General features: G+C 46.8%; 1 non-coding gene across 1 annotated transcript; it reads right to left on the bottom strand.

Annotated features, from left to right (window-relative positions):
• LOC128923306 (5.8S ribosomal RNA) lies at nt 1–179 on the bottom strand. Its single transcript, XR_008472273.1, has one exon. It is a non-coding gene; the product is annotated as a 5.8S ribosomal RNA (ribosomal RNA).
• Nucleotides 180–11,291: the final 11,112 nt, after the last annotated feature.

Below are 11,291 nucleotides of genomic sequence, written 5' to 3'. Positions count from 1 at the left end.
CAACCCTCAACCATATGTAGTCCAAGCAGCACTTTAAAATTAATTAAAGTACATAACAGCATGGACTGCAATATGCGTTCAAAATGTCGATGTTCATGTGTCCTGCAGTTCACACGATGACGCACAGTTAGCTGCGTTCTTCATCGACCCATGAGCCGAGTGATCCACCGCTTAGAGTGATAATTTTTTGTTTATTTTAATTTAACGTCAAGAGTTTTTAATTTATTGAAAGAATAACATTTCGTTTTCGTATATTATATAAATTAATCTTTCAATAAATTGTAATTTTCAACCCAAACATTTACAAGTTGCGCATGTCCAACAAAAACAGTAATTCCTTTTTTATTACATTTTATTTAATTTCTATAAATTTTTAAGGAATTACACGTTAATGAGAACAAATTAACTTATCATTTATATTATTTTTATAAATAATAAGTACAACTATATATGTTTAAAGGTTTGTTGCGTTCAAATACAATGTATGCGATATAATTTTCATTTTACTACAATACAAGGAGTAAAAAAAAAAGAAAAAAAGAAAAACTTTGAAATAAATGAATGAAAAGAAAAAAACGAAAATCATTTTTCTTTTTATTCTTTTTTTGTTTGTTTTTTTTTTATAATATTTACGGATAGGAACACAATAATGATCCTTCCGCAGGTTCACCTACGGAAACCTTGTTACGACTTTTACTTCCTCTAAATAAAAAAAAAAAACACACACACACAGAAACGAAAACACGTCTGAACAATCTGAAATTCCAATAGATAGGGACGTAGGAATCTCCTTAATTCCTTCATGCGCGTCACTAATACGATGACGATGTATTTGGCTACGTAAATGTATTCATTTTTATATTCGCCGTTTAACCAAACTTAGTTTTTTTTTATATGCAAATATACGTGGTTTCGGCTCTTTATATGTGGTTTCGGCTCTTTATAGATAGGGACATCTAAAGCCAATATTAACGTGAGTACCTGCCGACGACGGCCTTTCCTCACGGTGCTCAAAAGCACAGCGGATCAAATCAATGCGATGATCAGCGCCCCGAAAAATGCAATGCATTATTCAGTACCAATTGGCGTGTGGAATGGTGGGGTTCGAGGCCTATCTAAAACCTCTGCCGTACTTTGGGTCCGGCACCCGGTTGCAATGCAACTCCACATTGAGTGACAAATATAACTCTCCCCGCATTCGGTTATTAAACCACAACCACCACGATACTCCCCGAGGGGCCAGTCCGCACGAGTAGGTAGGTTGGTCCGCACGAACTCCAAGGGCTCCTACTCCCCCTGGTACCAGAATTAAGTCTCCGGTCAGACCTCGTAGCCCAAAAAACTACTACCTGTTGAGCTTCCATACAGCTCTGGACTGGTGACCAGGGATTGAATCCCATTCTCTCATCCAATTCATACACCTTTCACACCAGAAGCTAACCCCGGTCTTCAGCCAATTGTCTTCGCCGCCTGAACAACACGCTCGCAAATCTTTCAAACGACCATAACTGTTCGGCATTCCGACTAGTGGAGATCACACCACTAACATCTAACCGTCCATCAGTCCAACTAATCCCCATACCCCCAAGGTCCCTAATGTCTGAGTACATCGGGCATTCCGCTATAACATGCACCCAATCCTCAACACACGCCCCACACATACACTCTGGACTATCTGCAAGGTGCCTCTTATGCAAGACTGCATTAAGAGGCCCATGCCCCGTAAGCAGGAAACCCAGACTTAGACAAAATCTGAAGTCTGGGTTTCCTTCTACATACCTAACGTCCCGGATGTACTCATAAGTCACCCGACCATTGAGACTACTGTCCCAACGGTCTTGCCACCTACACCTGACCCTATCATCTACAAGCCTCTTTCTCCCTAGATATCCCTCCTTCTCCACATCATCATCGGAAATCAAATCATTCCGCAGCAATGACACACTCAGACCCCTTCTTAACCTGAATGATACAGCACGCTGTATGACAACCAGGTCAAGAGGGGGGGCACCTAGTGACACCTGCAACGCATCCGTAGAAACGGTGCCACATACAGGCAGACAGGCGAGCATCATGCAACGCTGGACGGAGAGGAGCTTTCGGCGACCGAAGACCGTCGTGGCAGTTCGCCACCATACAGCAGCTCCATAAGTGGCACAGGCCACAAACAAGCCGCGGTATATGGTGCGAACAGCACGACGTCCGAGGCCCCAATCACTCCGCAAAACGCGCATAACCTTACCTACGACCGCCTGCAGTCGCACCTTCACACTCACCAAGTGTGGAGTAAAACACAATCTTTCACTCATGGTCAACCCCAGGTACTTGACTTGCGTCACATACCTGATGCCGACCCCATTCACTCGGACAACCGGTGGACGCCCCGGTGACAGTCTGCCTTTTAAAAGCATTGTCACCGTTTTGTCCATCGAGATGTCTACACCCACATTTATCCCCCGATCCAACTCACGCCTTGAGCGACCTTCAACAAGGAGAAGAAGGTCGTCCGCATACGCACAACACTTACAGAGTGGTTCGAGCTGCCCAAGCAGAGAGTCCATCATGAGGTTCCATATATATGGACCACAGATGGATCCCTGCGGACAGCCACGAGCCACTCCAATCTCCACACTCCCATTCATTCCAACGATAGAGGCTTTTCTGTCCGAAAAGTAGCTTCGCCAGAGACTAATTTCCGGACAGCCAAGTTCCTCTAACCGTTCTATCACTCGATCCCAGATCAGATAATCGAATGCCCCCTTGAAGTCAACAAATATGCCTAGGACATACTTGTTGACATTCTCCCTAACAACATTCTGCACATACATCCACGCATCTTCCACACTGCGTCCTTTCCTGAACCCATACTGCCTATCCGACCACATACCCCGCGTTAGCTCCTGAAGTCGTTCCACCATAACCCTCTCCAGTACTTTTCCAAGCACCGGAAGAAGGCTGATGCCCCGATAAGAACGAGGATCACTCCTGATCTTATCAGGGGACTTCAGGAGAGGGACGACCTGGCACTTTTCCACTCACGTGGAAAATATCCCTCCCACACGCACTTGTTATAAATGGCCTCCAAGTATTCCGGAATGAACTTCCACAAGCTTTTGCACATCTCTCCGTTCAAACCATCAAAACCTGGGGACCGTTTAGACCTAACCAGGCCAAAGGCGTATCCCAACTCCTCATCTTCTAGTGGAGGAACAGGTACCTCTTGTGCTTGAGGTGCCTGAACCTCAGCCCTGGGAAAGAACGCTCCTAACAGAACCTCCGCACACTCTCTCCACGTTGATAACACGGAGTCACCAACGCGGAGAGAGGTGATATCCTCCCTCTTACGACCCCTGCAGATCCTGTAGACCTGCCCCCAGGGGTCGTCCCTATTCTCCCCAACAAAGCTCCTCCATTCCTCTTCTTTTATTCTCACAAGCATATCCTTATACTCCCTAACCGCACAACTAAAATCATATCTGATCTGGGATAACCTATCCGAATTGGACCGCCGAGCGCGCTGAAAATTTCGTCTCAACCGCCGGACAGTCCTCCTCTTCAAGGTTAACTCATTCGTCCACCACTTAATTTTCCTAATCCTAGAACTTTCATACTTCCTGAAAACCCTATCATTAACACACCAGACCAACTCATACAGCCGAGCAATTTGCTCGTCCATCCCCAGTTCCTCAAACTCACTAAGCGGTATTTCCAATACCGCTTCCCTTATATTCTGTCCATATTGGTTCCAGTCAGTACCAGAGTTACGCCATCGCCGCAATGGACCCACGTACGCCGAGGGTGGGGATTGCGGAGAAACCATAATTTGTATCAAATTATGGTCACTCAATCCCCACCCTCCCCTAATCTCCCAACTGACGTCAAACGCTCTCCTTGCTGCCTCATTCATTAACGTTACGTCAATATCACTCATGCCCCTAGGCCCCTCAAACGTAAACCATTCACTCGGCTCATTCAAAATGTGGAGGCTCTTAGCCAACACCCATTCATTCAATACCTCGCCTCGGATGTGGCTTTGATATCCAGACGAATGTCTGGATACCTTACTAAACCACATCGAGGACGAGGCATTCGCATCCAACCCTAGGATAAATGGGCTACTACTCCCCAGTAGTAGTAGCTTATCCATGTAGCCCAGGTAGGGCTCTAGGGGCTCGCTAAATTTGCAATACAAACTAGCGACAATCATTCTACCGAACTCCCCCTCTACTGAAACACACACCCCCTGTTGCGACGAATCCAACACTACGCAATCGTAGTTTGGATCCGTCACAACAATTGCGGCATTACCCCCAAGGTCCGTAAAGACCCTGAAAACCCCAGGAAGACCCCGAACCACACCATTGGTGGTGTAGGGCTTCTGGAGTAAGGCAATGCCGCACCCACCCTCAAGCATACAACCCCCCAACTCACACATCACGGCATACGATCCCTGACAATTTAGCTGAAAGATACCCCCCATCAGTGTCTGGCGAGGGCGCGCTCAACAACGCCACAGTATATGGGGCAGACAGCGGACATCATAAGATGCCCAGCTGGCCTACCCTTAAATGCACAGTTGCGACAATGGGGTGCATTGACGCAACCGGCAGCTCTGTGGCCTTCCTGACCGCACCTCCTACAGACATCTGATTTGGACCTACACTCAGCCGCTCTATGGTCAAAACCCATACACCGGAAGCAGCCAGCAACAGGGGTATCCGGTCGAACCCTGAAGGAAAACCACTTTATGTAGCACCTTCCCGCTTCCAAGAGGGCGGACATTGATTTGTCCGAACCCTCAAGGACAACGTTGGTGCTACCATCAGCGGCCACCTTCCAGGGCCGACTGACCATCCGCACATCCGACTTTCGTGCCTCAGGGCTGACCTCCTGGAGGTTCAACCGAAAGAGCTCCTCCATGAAGTCATCATGGGAGATTTCGGTGTGAACCCCCTGAACCACAACCCGCGGACCCAACTTCCGGTTCACAGTCACATCCAATCCCACCTCCCCGAATTTGGCATTATTCGCCACCTTTTCCCTCTCTAAAACAGAGGGGGTGCGAATAACCACCCCACCACCCTTAATCGGCTTCACCTCGTGCACTCGCACTCCGAGGGAAGGTCCCACCTCTTTCACCACCTTTTTGATGACTTCCTTAGAGGAAGTCGTCGGGGCCTTGCTGCGTACAACCACCGACCACGTCTCCACGGGCTTCGGCAATGCCGGAGCAATCGCCTAAAACACAGGTGCTGGAGGCGCACGCACCGACACAGCCGGAGCCAACCCCACAACCGACCTCTTCGGTTGGGCAATATATCCCCCACAACCCCCCCTTAGAGCGTCAACCTGACCGTCATCAGGAGCGCCTCGTACTTCGAGGCAAGCTCCATCAGCCCCTTCGCGGTAGTGACCTCAAAGTCCTTCACCCCAAACACCAAGGCATTTAATTCAGCCGTCACTGCCTTCATGGCAGCGACATGGCTGGTAGCGCCTCCCCCAACCACACCCCCATTACCTCCACACTCACTTTTCCCCCCCCCTCATTTACCGAGCTGACTTTCGCCGAACCCCCCTTCGCGACGCTCTTTTTAGCGACGCCCTTTTTCGCGACGCCCTTATCAGCGACGCCCTTATCCGCGACGCCCTTCCCAGTGCCGTTGTTACCGCCGCTCTCGGCCGGCTTAGCAGCACCCGAAACTGCGGGGTGAGCAACCACTTTTCCAGCGGTGCCACCAATTCCGCTACCGCTCTCACTACCGCTCTTCTCCGATTTTACCATCAGAGGCGACCCCAAACGCGCCCTCCTCCGCGGCGGAGACCTCACCGCTGGCCTCACCTCCTCGTCACCCGATGACGTTTCAACCATCACGGTTGTGGGGCCCGATCCGTCGCTTTCAGCGAGGGACTGAACCCTCCTCCTCCGTGGTGGAGCCATTCCCACCTTCGGCCTACCCCCAGGCAGGCTGTTACGCCGGCGAACACTGGCGCAGAAGCTACCTGCTCAGGTAAAACCCGAAACAGCTGCTCTCCAGGCGCGCGCAACTGAAGCACTGAAGACGCTGACTCACACGTATACTCGCTCTGTAGCAGTCACCACCCAAGCAGTCGGTTAATGCGCTCTCGCGAGGGCACAGCCCACAACCCAGCCAAAGGTCTGGAAAGGCTACTCGAAAAGACCGCCGGACAGATCAATGTCCCCGTAACGGTCGCGAGTCAACCGCTGTGGCACTGTACCAACCGCACTGTGGGCTTAACAGCACTCTGCTACGACCGCAGTCGACGCAAAAGTCAGCGACCTCAGCACTGGGACAGCCCCAGGCACCCTTTGAGCACAACTGTACGGGCAAACCCGAAACAAGCGCAACCGAACGCCAGGCGCTCAGCACAGCACTCACTGGTAGGCAATCCAGCCAGCAGGAATACCAACAACACGGTAAACCACTGAAACTGTGCGACAGCCCACCAACAACAACTATGTGGATACCCACGCTACTTTTTTTTTTTTTTTTTTTTTTTTTTATAGTAGGGGGAAGCATCGAAAGCCGGAGTGCGGAACTTTAATCCGCTAAACCTAACCTACTCCCAACTCAAGACTCTCCCACGGAACCACCGGTTTAAGTATTACTTCGTGGGAGTGACAAGACAATTTAGGTCTCCTCTATGGCACGGACAGACAGACGCCTAACCTGTTGTACATGTCTCAGTTCTGTCATAATTGAAGCTGCCGCTTCGCTAACAGCTTTCCACTTATTTGGGGACTGGCACATAAGTGCAGTCAAGTTTTCCACCGTAAGATTACCCCCAAGTTCAGTTTTCAGCCTGTCCCATACGTTCAAAAAGCGAGGGCAGTGAAAAAGTACGTGATCGGAGTCTTCTATGGACTCCGTACACATCGGACAATACGGACTATCGTCGTGATGGAATTTGTGGAGATAGCTTCTAAAGCACCCATGACCACTTAATATTTGGGTCAGATGAAAGTTCAGGTCCCCATGCTGTCTATTTATCCATGACTGGATGTCAGGGATAAGTCTGTGAGTCCACCGTCCTTTGGTTGAGGTTTGCCACCGCTGCTGCCACATTGTTATACTTTTAACTCTCTCTTCTCTCTTTTTTGATACTGTGGGTTTTGATAGTTCGCTTAATCTTGCGAATTCATCACCCTGGATGTCTATGGGCGGCATACTTGCCAATACTTCAGCTGCTTCGCTGGATATAGTTCTGAAAGCACTTATTACTCTTATTGCTGATAGTCGATGTACTACATTAATTGGTCTGATATACGCTTTTACGTCTAGCGCCTGGGCCCATATTGGGACCGCATACAATATTACGGATCTCATAGCTTTTGCAATTAGAAAACGCCGGCTGGAGCGCACGCAGCCTTTATTTGCCATCATCCTCGATAGGGCGTTATAAATCTTATTTGCTTTATTTGATGTGTACGCCAAGTGCTCCTTGAATTTAAGCTTAGAGTCTATTATTACCCCTAGATACTTCAACTGTGGCTGTGAGGTAATCTCACAATCCCCAATAGTTAGGGTTATTCTTTCTTCAATTTTTCTGGTGCTTATGAGCAATACTTCCGTTTTGTGCTCGGCCAGTTGCAAACTCATGGAAGAGAACCATTGTCGTAGACCATTTATACAATCATTGCATTTGATGCGGAGGTCAGCTATGTGCTTAGCCACTGCTACTACAATAAGGTCGTCGGCATATGCGATTAATTTCACAGTTTTTGGTTGTGGTATTTTCAGCACCCCGTCATACATTAGATTCCATAAAAGGGGGCCTAAAATCGATCCTTGCGGTACTCCGCTCGTAACACAGTAGCTCTTCGCGCCTTCGTCCGTGTCGAATATCAGCCTTCTATTTTTAAAATAACTCATTATTATTTTTATGAGGTATTGAGGGGCTCGTATATCATATAGGGCTTTTATTATGTTTGCCCATCTCGCTGAGTTGAAAGCATTCTTCACATCCAGGGTAATCAGCGCACAATATTTTTTTGTCCCACCTTTCCATCGTTTGCCACTTACCGCACATTTTGCTGTGTCGACGACTTCTTTCAATGCGTCAATAGTGGACTTCTGTTTTATAAAGCCGTATTGTGTTTCTGAGAGTCCGCCGGCTTTTTGGATTGCTGAATCCAAGCGGTTTCTTATTATATTTTCGAACACCTTTCCCATTGTATCGAGCATGCACAGTGGTCGATATGATGAAGGATCTTCTGGTGGTTTCTTCGGTTTATTAAGTAGAACTAAGCGCTGAACTTTCCAAGGGTCGGGGAACACCCCTTCTTTTATACATGCGTTATACTTTTTGACAAAAAGGGCAGGTCTTGAAGTTATAGCTTCCTTTAGAACCCTGTTAGGTATGCCGTCTATCCCAGGTGCTTTGTTGCTCTTAATTTTTTTTCGCTATGGCCAATATTTCTTCTTCCGTAATTAAGGGCGGTGATTCAGCCGCTTCGTTTTGTCGTTCAATGTATAAAATCGGATCGTGCTTCGGAAATAATGCTTCGACGACTTTTCTCATAAAAGCTGCGCTTTTAGGTTGCTGTGTCTTGTTTTTAAACTTTGACATACATATTTTATAAGCAGTTCCCCATGGGTCTATATTTGCTTCTTCGCAGAGCTTTTCAAAGCAAGATTTTTTACTGCGATTAATGGCTGATTTCAGGAGCTTCTTGTTGGTTTTAAATGCTTCTCTGAGGCTGTATTCGACATCTCTATCCCGGTTGCGCTGTAGGCGACGTCTAGCTGAGTGACAGAGCTTCCTCAGCGTGGCAATTTCATCGTTCCACCAATATACTGGGCGTCGTTTGTTGTGGTACTTCGTTCTTCTCATTGTTGCGTCGCATGCTGCGACCAGTTCCTTGCGCATTGCGGATACTAAATGAGTGGCGTCATCGCCTGGTGCCTTTGCTGCACTCCAGACTATATCAAAGACTCCAGTGTCAAACTCTTTTTGCCTCCAGCTTCGCTTTTGAGAAGTATTTCTACTCAGGGGCTCCGTGTCTCGAGAGAACAACACTTCTGCAATGATAGCCATGTGATCACTATTTGTGTACATGTCTGACACCTCCCACTTAATGTGCCTGCTAAGTGCGTCATTTGCAAACATTAGGTCTACTATAGAACCTTTATTACCTTTTTGGTAGGTATTTTTTGTGCCACTATTTATTAACGCAAGGTTTGTTTGGCTAAGAAATTCTAGAATTAGCCGCCCACGGTGGTTTGTACATTTACTACCCCAAGCGGTAGACCACGCATTAAAATCCCCAGCTATTATTATCGGCAATTTCCCTCTAGTTTCTAAGAACAGGTCCAGGAAAAAGTCTTCGAATTCTTTAATTGTCGCGCTTGGGCGAGCGTAACAGCTTACAAAAAATATACCATGTATATTAGCCCAGGTGAAACCATTTTGATCTTCTCTGGAGCAAGACTCGAAGGGTTGACCTTTACAGGACCATATTGCTGCCTTGCCACTCATGTCTGCGATCCATGTGCTTTCCGAGCGCTGAGTGTATTGCTCACTTAGTAGAGCGACATCAATGTTTTTTTCTATAACGGTTTGACTCAGTAGATCTTGTGCTGCAACGCAGTGGTTTAAGTTTAGTTGCAATATCCTCATTTTTGAAGAGACTTAGCCATCTCCTGGTACTTGGGGCAAGTCGTGCTCAGGGCCGTGTGTTCACCTTTGCACAGCATACAACTCGGAGCTTTGGTGCATGCTTTTGCAACGTGTCCTGCATTCCCGCAACGCGTACAGAGAGATGACCTGTCAATCGGGTTGCTACAGTTGCGTGCCAAATGACCAAGGTGGAAACACCTAAAGCAGCGAAGGATAGGTGAAAATTCCCTGAGACGACAGACCGACCAACCGATCTTTATTTTCCCTATCTTGAGGGCTGTCTTGGCATCCTGGGCACGCAGGCATACAAGAGCACTTTGTGTACCACTTCGGGTTTTACGCATGTTTTTAATATTGGTTTTGTCTACATTTTTTAATCCGCATTCCTTTTGTAACGCGTTGCAGATTTCTTCTGGGGTAGTTACCTTCCATGTCTTTACATATGATAGTAACATTGTGTGTTTTTGGCTGGATTGCAGCCATTTCACCAACTACTCCCTCCAGGGCACTCTGGAATGTTTCAGCTCCCTTTTCTCCTTGGTTCTTTAACTCTATAAGTAGATCGCCTTTAAGAGTTTTCCTTATGTGGGTGACATTCGCACCCAGTTCTTCCAGAGCACTATCGCGTTTTATTTTCCGTAGGATTTCAGCATATGACGTACCATGCTTCCTTGTTATTATGAAGGCGTCTGGTTTGGACCGTACTTTTTTCTCAATCGGTCTCCTCTTTTTTACTACGTCTACCCATTTCTCGCCTGCGGGCTTTTCTCCTGATATATCATTATGATTTATTTTGGTTACTTGACTATATAATGCCTGTGCTTTTTCGTTCGCGCTTTTAGGCTTTTTGGTTGGTGGCAGGTTGCCCGATATCTCTCTACGCCTTTTCGGAGTATTCACCTCTTTGAAAATAGGGGATACCTGTGACGCTTTGCCTACCATAACTTTTTTTGATGGATACTCGGGGTTTTCAGCCTTATCATACAGGCTTGTAATACTGCTTACAAGATCGCGCATAGCTTGGTTTATGTGTCTCTGGCCAGACATCATATTTTCCAACTCTTTAATTTTTCTGCCAAGTTTATTAAAAATATATCCACGACCTCTAATTTGAATTTCATCTACGTTTGCAGTTTTATTGGAATGCTTGATAGCTTCACAGGCTTTTGCTGATCCAGCAACGGTGGATACCTCAACTTCGACAATAGGAGGTGATCTCATAATTTTAGAGTTCCTTCGGAAAGGATTCTCCGGTGTACACCCAGAACTATTTTCAGTAGCCATACTTTGGCACGAAAACAGTTGGGAACACCTGTCAGTGGGTATGTTTAGTCCCTGTCGCTAAAAGAAAACAGTATATGTTCGATGGTTGGCAACGCCAAAACCAAAGGAGAAGAAAACAAAAGAAAGAAAAAAAGGGAAAAAGAAAGAAGGGGAACAGCTGATCAATAAAAACAAACGGCAGATCAAATTGAGTGCATACGTTATTTTAATTAGTTGTTTAGGGGAAAAGATATAATTATATGTACGAATTTGCCGCGAAAAATATGGGCAGGTTAGTGCAAAACTATTATATATTTAAATACAACTTGTACTTATCAGTTTCTTAAGATTTAGTGTTCGCTCAAAAGTTCCGGTCTCCCGATAGCTGT

Source organism: Zeugodacus cucurbitae, chromosome X (assembly GCF_028554725.1).
Source record: "Zeugodacus cucurbitae isolate PBARC_wt_2022May chromosome X, idZeuCucr1.2, whole genome shotgun sequence".
Classification (NCBI taxonomy): Eukaryota; Metazoa; Arthropoda; class Insecta; order Diptera; family Tephritidae; genus Zeugodacus; species Zeugodacus cucurbitae.
The sequence above is the reverse complement of the archived record's forward strand: the minus strand, read 5'-3'. Positions and strand labels throughout refer to the sequence as shown.